Source organism: Puma concolor, chromosome B2, assembly GCF_028749965.1.
Source record: "Puma concolor isolate L17-30 chromosome B2, mPumCon1.1.hap2, whole genome shotgun sequence".
NCBI lineage: Eukaryota > Metazoa > Chordata > Mammalia > Carnivora > Felidae > Puma > Puma concolor.
The window spans coordinates 117,919,546-117,936,002 of NC_141671.1; the positions used below are offsets into that span (position 1 = coordinate 117,919,546).

At 38.8% G+C, this 16,457-nt stretch overlaps 1 non-coding gene across 1 annotated transcript; it reads right to left on the bottom strand.

Annotated features, from left to right (window-relative positions):
• Positions 1–396: 396 nt before the first annotated feature.
• On the bottom strand, positions 397–504 carry LOC112862947 (U6 spliceosomal RNA). The gene has a single exon (XR_003223808.1). It is a non-coding gene; the product is annotated as a U6 spliceosomal RNA (small nuclear RNA).
• Between the last annotated feature and the right edge of the window lie 15,953 nt (positions 505–16,457).

The following is a 16,457-nucleotide window of genomic DNA, read 5'->3' on the forward strand; positions in this document are numbered from 1 at the left end:
TCAGGTAGTGTTAATTAGAGCGGGGATGATCAAACAGTGTCATATTCCCAAAGACTTCTGGTAGGCAGAATGAAAAGAATCTACTAATTTTGTCAATTAGAAGATTACTAATGGCATATAATAAAGGAAGTAGTTTCATTCTTATGAATGGGTAGAAATCTACAAGGGACCGAGAAGGTGAGGAAGTCCTTTCTTTTTAAAAATCTTTCATCTAATGGAGTGATACCTACATGAGGTTTTATTGAAGGCTATTTTTTTTATTATACAATAAAAAAGTATTTATTGGCCAACTGAAAAGTAGTTCAAGTAGGAGATGCAGCAAATAGAGCAAAGAAAGAGACAACTGATAGAGCCCAGTTCTAGCCAGCTGAGACCAAGGGACAACAACATTTTTTGAAAAATATGGAGTGTTTAACAAATCTGTGTGTCATCCTTGCACAGGGGCCATGCTATTCTTCTTTGTATTGTCCCAATTTTAGTATATGTGGTGCTTATTTTAATCGCACTTAGGTATGTGATTTTAAAGACTTGCTAGTCTTGACGTGAACGCTCCATAAGTTCCTGGAGCTCAAAAGTTTAAAATTAATTTCATCAATTGATTCTACCCATCCCCAAACATATTTCTGTTCCTATATTCTCTCTCCTAATTACATAGTCTCCCAAATTAAAGTCTGGAAATTATTTTGTATTTCTTTTGTTACCCCCCATCTATTGTTCTCACCTTTCTTACCACCTCCTATCCAATCACACACAAAGTCCTATTGATTCTTCTCTTAAGTTTGTCTGGAGTCTATCTTGTATTTTATTTTATTTATTTAAAAAAAATTTTTTTAACATTTATTCATTTTTCAGAGACAGAGAGAGACAGAGCAGAGCAGAGGAGGGACAGAGAGAGAGACACACAGATTCCGAAGCAGGCTCCAGGCTGTGAGCTGTCAGCACAGAACCTGCTGCGAGGTTTGAACCCACGAACCGTGAGATCATGACCTAAGCTGAAGTCAGATGCTTAACTGACTAAGCTATCTAGGAAGAAGCCCTCTCTTTCTTTCTTTCTTTCTTTCTTTCTTTCTTTCTTTCTTTCTTTCTTTCTTTCTTTCTTTCTTTAAGTCTGTCTTGTATTTTAATCACAGTTCTCTATTTTGTGGAATCCACTGAACTGGAGGCTCTTTGAGGATGAGACTTGTTCTTTATGTTTTTCCTCATTTCAGCTCCTAAAAGTATATATGAAACATATTATAAATATTTGGTAAGTTTTGTAGAGATGAGCTAAGTGTTCTCCCAGTTTCCCATCCTGCACCCTTGTTTCCTCCACTCCAGTCACACCGTACAACCTACTCTTCCTCCAATACCCTGTATTATTACTTATCCTTGTTTTACTTCTGCCTGGGATGCTCTTCACAATGTATTGTCCACCTGGAAAGTGGACCATATTTCTGAAAAGTTAGTGGAGGAATCAATGCCTCTGTGAAAGTGCCCTTTATTACTCTACTTTTGTGCAGACCTTGCTGCAGAATATCAAATACATTTCTTTTTCTATCTGGCACATGACAAAATCTTTCTCAGCTTCACTTGTTTGACACAGCCATAGAACATGGGCGGGAAAATTGTGTACACGTTTAAGCTTAGCCCGTAATTGCTTTCCTGTTGTCATCCTCCATGCTGTTTTTCACTTTCAGGTGGTTGGTTTAAAGATCCCCTCAAGTGGATCTTGGGAGCTATTATAAGAAGGGAGCCCAGGCCCCCAAGTCATTGGTTGGTGAACTGTCCAACCAGCAAATCCTGCATAGCACAACTGTGAGAATGAAAAATAAACTTTTATTGTGTTAAACCACGGAGATTTGGGAATTTATCCATTATAGCCACTGTAGAGGCACCATTTGCCACCCCAAAATATGTCTCTTTGGTATAAGGATTATTTTAGGCTGATTAATTTTTAAGAAACTGCAAACATAGGAGCTCTAAAAACCAAACAGAAGTTACCTTTTTTAAAGAGACATGTACATGTATAAGGAAAATCTTTATTTGTAAGGGTGTCTCCCTTGCTGTACCAGGAAGAGAAGGATGACTCAATCTTTAGAAACTATTATCAGTGGAGAAGGCAATGACTTAGGTCTGAATAACCTTACCCTTGTTTCCAGTGCATGTCCAGATAATCTCTCATAACTGACTGTCCACCCCCAATATCTCATTTTGTCTTTATCTGAAGATGGTTTTAAGGTGATGGCTTTGGCAATTTCAGAGAGTTACTCAGTTTTTCTGGGTCTCCCCCATGTATACACATTACTAAACATTTGTTTGGTTTTCTTCTGTTAATGTAATATCAGTGTAATTCGTAGACTAGCCAAGAAAGCTAGAAAGGAAGACAAAAAATCTTCTGCCCCTGAAGTTTTGGCAACCTGGATGGGATTTTTCACTGGCTGGACACTGCTGGCTCTGGGGCTGCTGCAGATCTTGGAACCTTTGACAAAAAGCTGGCAGAAGGTAAGATTAAAACCGTATCAGTCTCCAGGATCTCTGCTTGCAGGATTCAGGGGAAGTGAGAATATATTTTTCTTTTCTAACTTAAGATAAGCTGGAGAAAATATTTGCAGAATTCATTCCTTGGGTATAGCAACACTGGTAAAGATCTGGTGATAAGTATTCTTGTTTTCTAGTCTTTCTTTGTCTTCCCAGAGATGATCACTGTTTTCTATTTTCTATTTTCGGACCAGTGAGAATGTTCTCCCTGGTCTTTACCAGTTGGAGGATGCCTATTTGTCTGACAGGGAGCTGAATAGGCTATGGATCCAAACTTAGGAAGTAAAAAAAGTGGGGGAAAGGGGGAACGTGATTCCCTTTGTTTGGAAAAGTCCTTTAAAACTCAGCCCCTTATAATTAGTGCTTGTGCTTTCAAGGCTGACTCTGGAAGTGACCTGTCTGGATCTTGTGAGGCCTGCACCTCTTGCATTCTCCTTGAGGATGCTTCTTGCATCCATGATTAACCCATAAAAAAGCTTATTGGTTTGAGTCCCTATTAAGATTAGTAGATCCTCATCATCAATGGCCGGATGATGGAACATTTGGAGAAACTTCTATATTGAAAAAACCTCTTTAGAGTGCTCTCATCCTAAATAAATATCTTATTGGTACTTATGGAAAGGCCAAATAAAAAAGATATAATTATAATGTCTAACCTTAGGGACTCTCTTAACAAGATGAAAGAACAGAAATTAGACAATTTTCGAACAAAAATTAACATTCATATCCAATGTAAATTGCCCTTCTCAAAATTTGGCTCTGATGCAGGCAGGCCAGGTCCAAGGACCCAGAGGGGTTCTGCAGGACCATCCAAAAGGGTCCTTGGCTATGCCCAGGAGAGAAATTAAACATAAGCCAGTAGGAAGTGAGAGCAGAGTTTATTGCAGAGATAGAGCAGATACAGATAGAGCATCTGGATGATTCAGAAAGGAGAAGAAGAGGGGCGCCTGGGTGGCTCAGTCGGTTTAGCATCCGACTTCGGCTCAGGTCACGATCTCACAGTCCGTGAGTTCAAGCCCCGCGTCGGGCTCTGGGCTGATGGCTCAGAGCCTGGAGCCTGCTTCCGATTCTGTGTCTCCTTCTCTCTCTGCCCCTCCCCCATTCATGCTCTGTCTCTCTCTGTCTCAAAAATAAATAAAAACGTTAAAAAAAATTAAAAAAAAAAAAACTTAAGGAAGCTTTAAAAAAAAAAAAAAGAAAGGAGAAGAAGAATGAGTCTCATCTTTGCTTGGGATCCAGGTTTTTACTGAGGACAACAGTCTGATGTACGTGTCCTGTCAGGCATCCAGGAACCGGTCAAATAAGGACAAATGCTCAGGTGTCCTCCACAAGTTGCTTATGCCCTGGAGCTAGAGGTCTTGGTGAGTCAGTGGTCTTGGAAAATAAACATTTGGACCTGCCTGGTCACTCCTTAGATGTTATCTATTGTGCTGGAAGACTCCAAAGAAATCATTAACTTGACCTTTACAAAGAGGACATATATTAAAGCACGTGTAAGGTTGAGATGCAAGTCCTAGCAAGAATAGAAGCAGGAAAAGAGCAAAGAAAACACACACACACACACACACACACACACACACACACACACACCTATTTTTTCATGGGTTCCCTTTGGTTTCCTTGTCTTAGTTCCATCTGTCTATTTTAACTTTTCTTCCCCTAAAAGATTTACAGAGAGCACTCCAACCTTATCTCCAGTTCCAAGGATACAGGTTATTCACGTAAGTACTAAGACCAGGAAGTGAATTTAGCAGAAGCTCCTGAGACTGGTGACTGAGTTTGCTTTGCTGTCTCTTCCAATCCCTCCTACTTTCTGGGGCTCTGTAACCAGCCTCTGCCTGCTTCAGGCCTTGCAATGCAATGTCCTTTGTGGGAGTATGCTGGATCCCCATCACAAAGAATTCATGTCTCCCAATATCAATAGATCTAAATTATATAGCCTTTCAGGTAGAAATCTCCTTGATACAAAAATAAATAAATTTAGTTGGAAAGATGGGCCAGTTCCTTGATATTCTGGCTGTAATCTGGTTGTTTGGGGAATGGGCAATGACTATTTTGTCTTGCAGGTCTCTACAAAAACCAGAAATGTGCCTCACTGATCTTTACCAATTCCAAACCTCCCTCCATCATATTAAAATGCTTGTAGATATTGTAAAATATCAGATTGGAAACAGAATTGTTTCCACTTAAGGAAGGGGAAAATTGAAATAGACCTGACTCATGGCTAAAATTTTAAGGCCATAACTGTGGAGGGTCTCTATGTCGGTCTGCATGGTTATATGTCTCTCTCTCTAGTGTATATATAGTGTGTGTATATATTAGATATATACATATATACACATACATATATATGTGTGTGTGGGGTGTATATATATATATATATATATATATATGATGTGTTATATTTTTCTACCTCCAGATTGTGTTGTCAAAGTGATTTGTAAAGAGCTCTATTTAATTGGCTTAGAATTAAGTACTTATCAATTAAGTATTCCTAAAGTTCACAGTAATATAACAAACTGATCCAAATGCTTTTCAGATTTATGTGATCTGGAAATATATTTGGTATTAGAGTTAGTTTACGTTGATTGGTTTAATTAAATTAGACATGTCTTTAGAGTTATCATAGTTAAATATAATGCAGACATACAACTTTTATTCTACCTGGGTTTACTAGTCAAATAAGTTTATATTATATCTCTGTTACAAAATTTGTCAGGAAGAAACATAGCTTGGGATGATGGCAGACTTTGTCTAATGTCTCATGAAGTTTTCATGGGAAGTCTCAATGTAATTTTTGGGAGCAAGTGAGTTAGATACTTTGTGGGATAAGAGTTTAGGGAAACTTGCTAGCAATATTTATATTGTGTAGTATGTGTACATAAAAGTAACTTTTATTAACCTTAAAAATTAAATTTCTCGTTATTTTACTAGGAAAAGATGGGTTTAGTCAAGAATAGCAGAGAATTGATATCTGGAGCAAGCTGTGGCAAAACATAGGCAAGTTTGTCCCCAAAAAGGAAGGAATGATTTTTTAGAGGCAAGTGGAAATTTGGAAAGGTTGTTATCAATACAATTGGAGGAAATTGGGATCTGGAGGTATACTAGCTTTTCATTGGCTGAGTTGTGACCTTCTCTCATTGGCTGGACTGTTGCTGGGGGGCATGAGGAAAATCTTTCTTCCTCCTGCTGGGATAGTAAAATATATCTAAAATAGCATCCATGCACAAGGTCTGTCCCTTCTGGTTGGATTTGCAATTGAGGATAAGTGTTGAAACATGACAGCTCCCTCTGCTGAACTTCCAGACTCAATTTTAGTGAGGTTACACCTAATTAATTTTCACATTTTTTCCTTTTGATTGAGATCTTTTTTTGAAAGCATTGGTGACCAGTAGTCAGGTTCTTTATATTAGTGGTTTTGTGCCTCAGTGCAAGGAAGAACCTTTGCTGGTTGTCATGTCCTGTGTCAGAGGGAAAGTGCTTAGCAGTTGGAAAATTCTTCAGGCCACATTTGAGTAACAAGGAAGGTTAGATAGGGAGAACCCTCAGGTACTTCTCATCTAAAGTTTCTTTCTCAAGGTCATAAGTATTGGGGATCATCTTGAAGCATTGAGCTAACAGCACCCTACTGGGTACATCTTTTAAAAAATCAACAAACAACAAAATATATGACTTAAAATAAATTTGCCAAACAGAAGTAACATAACAATTCAAAATTATACATGGTTCTAAACCAGTACTGTAGGTCTGAAAATAGCCAACTGAGATATTTATGGGCACTTATTCTGTCATAGGGGAGGAAAGTTCTCCCCAAATGGTCAACCTGGAGTCAGGTATGCCTCCTGAAGTCTCTGCTTAAAGCAACCAAGAAAGCATGATAGTGAACAGTGCAAGAGCACACTGGAAGAATTAACTGAGTGCATTTGGGAAGCTACAGTGTAGGTATAAACATGAAACAATAGCTGATGTGCATTGTAAAAGAGCAAAACTTCAAAGATGTTTTAAAACAGTATTGTTATTTCATAAGAACAATTTGGAAAAAATGTGCTATTGATAATACAAACTGTAAGGTTGCAAAATCAGAGGCCATAAATTTGGATGAGAATCCAAAGTCAGGGGCATCTGGGTGGCTCAGTAAGTTAAGCATCAAACTCTTGATTTTGGCTCAGGTCATGATCACTGTCATGAGACTGGGCTCCATACTGAGCATGGAGCTTGCTTAAGATTCTCTCTCTCTCTCTCTCTCTCTCTCTCTCTCTCTGCTCCTCCCCTGTGCTGTGCTGTGTGTGTGTGTGTGTGTGTGTGTGTGTGTGTGTATGTATGTGCATGCATGTGCTCTCTCTCTCTAAAAAAAAAAAAAAAGAAAGAAAAGAATCCAAAGGCAGTTAATAGTTCAGACGAAAGGAGACTTTTGTGAATTCAGAACCTTCTAACCTTTCAGAAAAAGCAAATGAAAAATTAACTTGTTTGATAATTAACTTGTTTTGATATCATGAGCAAGCCATTTCCAAAAGTCCATAATTAAAAAAACAAAAAAAACAAAACAAAAAAGGTTTCTTTAGGTGCCTGGCTGGCTCAGTTGGTATAACATGCAAATCTTCATCTTGTGATCGTGAGTTCAAGCCCCATGTTGGGCACAGAACTTATTTTAAGGGAGAAAAGAAAAGAAAAGAAAAGAAAAGAAAAGAAAAGAAAAGAAAAGAAAAGAAAAGAAAAGAAAAGAAAAGAGGTTCCCCCTTTTGCAAGGGCTTGGGAGATACGAACAAGGGCCTTGTCTTTCCATGAGAGAGACAGCAGAAGCAACAGTGAGAAAAAGGACTGGTGTGACCGTCTTGGGAAAACTGTCTCATCAGGTATTGTCTGCTTCAATTCCAGGAAATCTTCACTTTCAGGTCACCAGTGGTGTGCAGTTTCCTTCAGGGTTTGGTGCTTTCTTTACACGTGTCACGTGAATCCAGAATCTATCCTTTGGAGTTTGGTAGCACAAAGTTTGGTTAATAGCACCTAGTAAGGGCCTTTCCAGTGACATTGAAGAATCGTTCTGGAGATTTTTTTCAAGAGACAAAATTTCTAGGTTGCAAGTTGTGATGCTTGTCATCATGTCCCAAGGGTACATTGTAAAAAGATTTCTAAAGCATGGTTATTTATTATTTTTAAAAGTTTATTTATTTTTAAGTTTATTTATTTATTTTGAGGGAGAGAGAAAGACAGAGAGCACATACATGAGAGGGGAGGGGCAGAGAGAGAGAGAGGGAGAGGGAGAATCCCAAGTAGGCTCCACATTGTCAGCACAGAGCCCTGAGGTCATGAGATCATGACCCTGAGATCATGACCTGAGCTGAAATCAAGAGTCAGATGCTTAACCAACTGAGCCAGCCTGGCACTCCTCAAGGGTGGTTATTTTTAATAGAATCAATTAGGTCTTCATGCTATTGAAGTATATATCCTTTTATCAACTATGGATAAAAGGAGGCAGGGGCCATGTATATTGGATGTCCTGTGACTGTCTCAAAGGCTGAGAGTCTGCATTCCAAATGGGGTAGATTTGAGATTTAGAGGACAAACAGCAATGCTTTAGTCCAAGGTTTTTGGAGAGTTTCTGCAATTTTTGCAAATTGAGTCTTAATAATACCGTTGGTGCATTTGACTACCTCTGAGGATAGAGGATGGTATGTACAATGTAAGTGTTGTAAAAGTAGCACAGACTTGTTGACCTGACCAGTAAATAGGTTCCCTGATCACTATGTTGTTTGAGAAGGGTTACCCAGGTAGGGATAATCCTTTCTAATGGAATTTTAGCCACAAAAGAGGTATTGGACTGTCTAAAAGGAAAACCCTTAGTCCAGGGAGAAAACATACAAACCATAACTAAAACATATTTATATCCGTGAGATTGGGGGAGCTGCATGAAATCCATATGCCAAAACTCAAATGGTCCATTGGGCAATTTAAAATACCCAGAGGTGGTATGGACAGGTTTCCCAGGATTGTACTTTGGACAGGTGAAACAAGCAAGAGTAGGCACTTTTTGTGGCCTTATTAACTTTTCCAACCAACATTGATTCATGAGTATTATAATTTTGTCAGCAGACCAATGGTTTAATGCATGTATGGTTGTAAGTGTTGGGAATTTAAGGATTTCTGGAAGGGCCAGATCATTATTTGGATTGTTCTTTATTTTTAGTGAACTGACAATTATTAGATTTCCAATATTATTTCTCCTTACTGGGGCCAATTGTTGGGCATCTGCGGTCAATTTGTCCAAATTGTCATTTAGGAGAACATCCTCTTGTACCATGACAAAGACCTGGCTATTGATTTCCATGAAAGCAGCATTTTTAGTGGAAATATCAGTGAGTTGGATTACTCTGGGTCTAGGGATTGAGTCTGGAACACCCATGAAACTTAATAATAGCTACAGCCACTGGCAAATGCATGGCATCTAATAAATTTTGGACATGACAGCCATTTTTAATCTTATTCCCATTGGAGATAAGGAAATCTCATTTCCTTAACATTCCAAAATCATGAGCTATCCCAAAGGCATCCACACTCTCAGTAGTGCAAGCCTGGCTAAGGGCATATAACCCAGCCTGCTGGGCTGAAGTAGTCAAGGGGAAAGGTGTGGCCTCAGTGACTTCAAAGGGAGTTGTAATAGCATACTCAGCATGATGTTTACCACTTTTAACTTTTAAATAAGAATTGTCACTAAACCATGAAAAATCTGCATTGGTTAGAAAATTTTCTATAAATTATCATGGGGAGTCAGAAGGTAATCTGTCAGTGTTAAGCAGTTATGAGGGGTTTCATCCAGGTCCAAATGCACCCCTATTCTGGGATCAGATGTTCTAAGTATCTAATCTGAGTTTGAACAAACTGGGATTTTTTGTTTTTGAGACTTTATTTCCCTTTAAGGCCAAAAGTTTTAACAGGTGGATGTTGCCTCCTGTGAATAGGTTTGAGAAGAAGAACAGAGAAGCAAATCACCTATGTATTACAACAAGGTAGATGCTGCAGAAAGCTCTATATTCTCTAAATCAGCTTCTATGTTTTGTGAAAAATAAGGACTCTCTGGAACCCGGGGACATTACTGTCCAGGAGGTGTATTACTGTCTTCCCAAGTGAAAACAAAATGATGCCGGCTGTCTTTATCAATTGGAATACTAAAAATGTATGCCAGAGATCAATTACAGTGAAAAATTTTGCTTTCAGTGGGGATGGATGTTAGTAGCACTTGGGGGGTTAGGAACAAGAGAATGCCAAAGGATAACAGTATTGTTCATTGCTCAGAGGTTGTGGGCAAACCTCCATCCTCAGACACTGGATTTTCTCACAGGTAAAATAAGAGTATTACAGGGACTAATGAAGGGGATAATGAGGCCCTGAGCCTTGTAATCTTCTGTTATAGGCTTGATGCCCTGAAGGGCTTCTTTACCATAGGGCCTTGATTAATTATGGGGAGAGGTTTTGAGGGATCTATTTGAATCTTGATGGGAGTCGCACTGTGGATTCTACTGATACCAGTTGAAGATTTTGCCTATAAAGAGAGTGGTAGCTGATCCAATAGGAACAAATGCTCAGTGTCCCCAGACTCAGCTATAGTGCCATCAGGGACGGAGCATAGAAAAGAGGCTGAGAGTCATTTCATCCTCCTGGTTGGTTATTTTGATTACTACTGTCAGCTTCTAGAATTATTTCTCCCTTCGGATTCTAGAATTATTCTCCCTTTTGGGAGAAATTCTGGCATGATAGTTTTCTATGGAATCTCAGCTCAATAAATTAATCGGGATGGAAGAATTAAGAGGGAAAACGATGAGCATCTCTCAAAAAACTGAAACAAAAGGGAAGAGGTTCAGAGACAGGAACCTGTTGAGGTTTGTTAAAGACCCCCTGAACTGTTTTAGTGCCCTGAGGCAGGAGCTACTTTATAGCAGTGGAGTTGTGTACTGAGAGCATAGCTCTGGTTTCACTACATAGATTCATTCCCAATCTGGAGAATGGTTTCTCAAGCTGATTAAGGGAAAAGACTGGGAAGAACCTATGTAGTTCCTCAGAACCCTCTTCCTGGAATTGGGAGGACATTGGAAAGGCTGGCTAGAGGGCTGAAGACACCAGAGTGCTTAAATTTGTAACAATATTTTTGTAGTGCCCTGACCCTTTGCAATAGTAGCAAAAACTAGGTTTTTTGTTTTGTTTAGGGACCTTCATTTGCCAGAATTGAAAATTGAGAATTTTAGTGGTCTTTCTTTTAGGCAACTCATTTAGGATGTGAGCAAGCTAGTTTGCCTTATTAACTAAATTTGGAGCAGGCAATTTCCCATTCCATCCTGGTCCTTTTAACTAAAAGAGAAAGATCTCAGTTAAGATCATTAATAAATATAGAGTTAAATGCTACCTGGGTGGATCCAACATTTAAAGGAGAATCAGTGGGTCACCTGGGTGGTTCAGTTGGTTGAGCATCCAACTTTTGTTCAGGTCATGATCTCTTGGTCGAAGCCTCACCTCAAGCTCGCTACTGTCAGCACAGAGCCCACTTCAGGTCCTCCATCCCCCTCTCTCTTTGCCCCTCCCCTCTTCATGCTCTCTATCAAAAATTAACAAATGTTTTTAAAACATTAAAAAAATAAAGGAGGATCATAATATTTTTTAAAGTTTATTTATTTATTGGGGCACCTGGGTGGCTCAATTGGTTGGTCCAACTTTGGCTCAGGTCATGATCTTGCAGTTTATGAGTTCAAACTCCACGTCGGGCTCTGTGCGGACAGCTAGGAGCCTGGAGCCTGCTTCGGATTCTGTGTCTCCCTCTCTCTGCCCCTCCCCTGCTCACTCTCTGTCTCTTTCTCTCTCAAAAAGAAATAAACATTAATTTTTTTTTAAAGGCAGTTTCAATAGGCTCAGGAGAGGAGTGAATGGGGAGAGATTCAGAGGAAAAAGTAAGTTCAGCAGACAGAACAGAGCAAAATGGCATTGGAGGTGGGGCCTGAGCACAAGATGGCCACCATGTGTCTACAGACAAAAAAGATAGAAAAGGGGGAAAAAGATGCCTCAGAAGCCATTTTCCTCTTTCAATTGTTTGCCTCAGTCAATTTAGAAATAGTATTTTGCAAAAAGGCAAACTTAGAATCCTAAAAATATCTGGAAGTCTTGAGGTACCACTTAAAATAGGAATCCTGTTAGTTTTTTTTCTTTTCCTTTTCTATTTTTTTTTTAAGTTTTTCTTTTTTAATGTTTATTTATTTTTGATGGAGAGAGAGACAGAGCATGAGCGGGGGGGGGGGGGGGGGTTGCAGAGAGCAAGGGAGACAGAATCCAAAGCAGGCTCCAGGCTCTGAGCTGTTAGCACAGAGCCTGATGCGGGGCTCAAACGCATGAACTGTGAGATCATGACCTAAGCAGAAGTTGGACGCTTAATCGACTGCGCCACCCAGGCGACCCCCTTTTCTATTCTTTTAAGGAACCATGGCTTTCTAACTTAATTTTGAGCAAAAGAAGTGTGGGGAGATCAAAAATTCGTCATAATAGCCATTGAAGTTTCAAATTACTTTTGGTTAAGTAAGTCCACTTAGTTATAAGTGTGCATGCAGGGAGAACATAGTTTTTAAACATAAAACTGGTCAGAGTCAGAGTAAGGGTGTATGGGAGTGGAGGCTGGGGCAGGGGGAGAACAATCAAGGCATTATGATGACTGGGATCCCATTTTTTAGAGGTTTTCAGAGACAACCTGATTCCAAAAGGAATCAGACCAAGACCAGCACAGTAAGGGGCAGTCCAATCCCATTCCAAGCAGGAATTGGACTGAAGGCCAGCTCACTTCCACCTGGAGTAGTCCAATCCTAAAAAGGACTCAGACCAAAAGCTAGCACCGTTCCACAGTTCCATCAGGAATATTGTGAGTCCAAAAAAGAGTTGTACTGAAAGCCAAATGAGTAATCTTAGAGATAAAAACAAAACCAAGGCCTTAAAACAGATACCAAACAAAGCCTGGAGAGCTCAAACACAAAGCGTGGAGCTCAAAATCTGGAAAAAAATTTACCTCAAACCCCGTCGCCGGCGAGAAAGCAATAAGCCCAGCTGGCCCTATGGGTACCGTAACCCGTTTGCTCACCAGCCTCAGAGCTGTTGGGGGTCTTTTCTGGATCCCCATATGGGCCACTAAGTAATAGCTAATGTTAAAAACCAAACTGCCAGTTATTTCACTAGCAAAAGATGGGTTTATTCAGGAATAGCAGAGAATTGCAATCCAGACAAGTAAGCTGTGGTAAAACCATATGCAAGTCTGCTAAAAAAAAAACAACAACAACAACAACAACAACAACAACAAAAACCAAATGGATGATTTTACATAGAGGAAAGCAGGAAGTTGGGAAGGAGGTTATAAACTTAATGTTCATTGGAGTAAACTGGGAACTGAAGGTATGGCGGCTTTTCATTAGCTGAATTGTGACCATCTTTCAGTGGCTGGGCTCTTGCTGGGATGCTGAAAGCCTTTCTTCCTCCTTCTGGGATAGTAAAATAGTATATAAAATAGCATCCATGTATGGGGCACCTGCGTGGCTCAGTGGGTTAAGTGTCCAACTTGATTTTTGGCTCAGGTCATGATCTCATGGTTTGTGAGGTTGAGCCCCATGTGGGGCACTGACAGCACAGGGCCTTCTTAGGATCAATCTCTCTGCCCCTTGCCCTGCTCATACTCTCTCTCTCTCTCTCTCTCTCTCTCTCTCTCTCTCTCAAAATGAATAAATAACTTAAAAAAAGAAAAGTAGGATCCATGTACAAGGTCCCTCTCTCCCAGCTGGATCTGTAATTGAAGATGAGTGGTAAGTCATGGTAGCTCCCACTGCCAAACCTCCTGACTCAATTTTAGGGAGGTTTCTCATCATTAATTTTCACATTTCCAAATCTTTTTGATAACTTGAAACTTTAGAATTTTGCTCAGTTAGGTTAAATAATAGAAATTCATTGAATATCTAGATCATTTCCAAATAAAATAAAATAGTGAAAGACTAATTAGTAAACAAACGTTTATCTACCTTTGGCCTAATTAAAGAGAAACTAAAGTTAAACATGCTTTGTGCTTTGTTGAAAGATTATACTATGAAGTAGCACATGCTTCTAGAAATTATAAAATGTATTCATAAATTTGCTAATGTAGAGAATAACGGTGTAACAGCTTACAGTTGCTTACGTCTTAGTTTTTACTAGAGATTAAGATTTCTAAGCATTAAAAATGTTAATTAATATATGTAACTAGGGGTATCTGGGTGGCTTGGTTGGGCATCTGACTTTGGCTCAGGTCATGATCTCACGGTTAGTGAGTGTGAACACTGCATCAGGTTCTGTGCTGACAACTCAGAGCCTGGAGCCTGCTTCTGATTCTGTGTCTCCCTCTCTCTCCTCCCCTCCCCTGGTCGCACTCTGTCTCTCTCTCTCTCTCAAAAATAAATAAACATTAAAAAAAGTAAAAAAAATATATATGTAACTAAAATTACCAGACATAATAAGGGAAACATCTTCATATACAAGGAAATTAGGATATGTGTTTTTAGTAAAAGAATGTATGAGAAATAAAAATGCACTTTTGTTGAAGGGGAAAAAAGTAAATTTGTCTAATAGTAAAACTGGTTATTTCAAAATGGGAAAGAAGAACAACAGAACAAAATCTGAAAGTTGTAGAACGTTTGTGGAAAGTAATCCTTAGAAATAAATTTTATGCATGCTCAGGAGTGGCTAAGACTGGAATGAATTTAAGTGAGTAAAGAGTGAACTGGTACAAAATTAGAATTTGGTTTTCTTTCTGTTAAACAACGGCAATGTCTTGTACTATTGGTCTGCTTTTGGTAAGAGATTGTAAAAGGTTGTTTATTTGTTTATTTGTTTTAACTTTTAAAGTAATCTGCCTAAAAAGCAAAGATTTTGTGTTTTATCAAAATAATCCCCTAAACTTCATGTTATCTTTATCATCAGGGATTTAATCATGTAAGTAAACCTAATTCTCTTGATACTAAAAGAGCTAAGCTTTGCTCAGAATAATGTAACCTTGTATATTACAAAGACCTGTGAAGTCTTTGTCACTTTGGTTAAGTAGGTATTGTTTCACAGTGGCCTGTGATCCTATTATTCAAGTGTCCAGAACTTTAATATTTTTGATAAGCTTCCCAAAATACTAAACTTTCTTAGATTATAATTGTATAGATATATATTTATAAGTGTTCTAGAAATTGTATGAAATTCCTAAAAATCTGCTATGTCCTGGTGTAATGTTATCACTTGTAACTCTAGTTATCTTGAAGTGTTGTTTGTCACAGAAATAACCAAATTTCCTTGTCAACTGCATGGTAATGAACTCTCATTAGATCTCTAACCATGGCCATTTTTAAGTCTTTATCCTTTACAGAGAGTAAGTATTTCACTCGGATGCTTTTCCAAAAGTGTTTGCAAAGTACTTCATCTTCAAGGAAACTCATGGAAAGTACTCTAGAATACAGGTTTCTGACAACCTTAAGATTATAAAACTGAACTGGGTAAGAATTTCCAGAGCCAATGGGCAAACTGGATCTAGGCAGGACAAAAATTAGCATGGGCCTGAATGAACTGATGAAGATGATTGTAATTTTCATGACTTTCTGTTGATTTTTTAAAAATGTTTTGTTTTTCCCAATTTAAAGAAAAATTTTCTCTTAAGCTAAGCATAACTTACAGAAGAAGTTTGGTAAAATACACCTTGGTGAATAATCAAAACAGTTATCTTTTTCTCCCTGCCTTAACCCTCCAGAATTTGGAAACTCTCAGTGAGCACCCTGGTATTTTCATGGTTATCTTTTTATTTGCATAAGTGCACTAAGCATCTGTTCTCCCTGTAAGAGGACGCAATTGGAAACATCGGTTATATTACCAAGGCTTTATGGAATGTTGTATTTGAGAGAGACACGCATAGACTCTTTAAGGAATGAGACAGACAGCTTTAAGGAGCCATTAAAGCCCCTTGGAAAAACAGCCTAGTTCTTTGCTTACAGGGTTTCTAGCTCACTTACCAGATGAGAAAAAAGTCACTTCCTGGCAGGTGTAGAAAACTTGAGGATATTCTGGGGACCCTGAAAAGATTGGAACTCACCCAGTCTATATATATATTGCATGTGACTCTAATAGCCAATCTTTGGCTTGGCTTCCTGGCCTCCAGAGGCTTTAAAAGTTCAATCTGAGACTCCTTATGGAAAGTTCCAGCAAAGCAGATTTAAAAAGGGCCTATATAGGGGGTGCCTGGGTGGCTCAGTCGGTTGAGTGTTCAACTCTTAATTTCGGCTCAGGTCATGACACAAGCTCTGTGTCAGACTATGTTCTCAGTGTGGAGCCTGCTTATGACACAGTCTCTCTCTCTCTCTCTCTCTCAATCCCCCTCTGCCCCTTTCCCCTGCTCTCTTTCTAAAATAAAAAAAATTAATTTTAAAAATTAAAAAAAAGGTCTATAGAGACAATTGCTATTCTTGCTGCACTTATATAATCAGACCAAGTTTATTGAAACTTAAATGTATCTGGCAAGCAAATTAGTCTTATTTGCTTATCTTTGTTGGAAATGAGAGTGTTTTTAGAGACAAACTATTTTAGTAACATAGCTTTGTAGATATTAGATTCTAGTTCTGATTAATTATCTTCCAGCATTTGTTATTTGTCTATAAACCAAAATGGCTCCTGAATTCTGGTTTCCTCAAATACCTATGCTTCTTCAAACTGATGTTTCCAATTTTTTCTCAACCTTTTGATTAGGAATCATTGAGAACTAAACCTGTTCCTGCAGCTCTACAAACTGAAGCTAGATGACTTGGTATGAACTTCAGAGAAATCTTCACAAGAGCTCGATTTAGACAGTCTTAGTGCTTGTTGCTGTGTGGGCCACTGAGAGCTTACCGCCCAATGACATCATCAGAAACATTCAAACTGCAAAT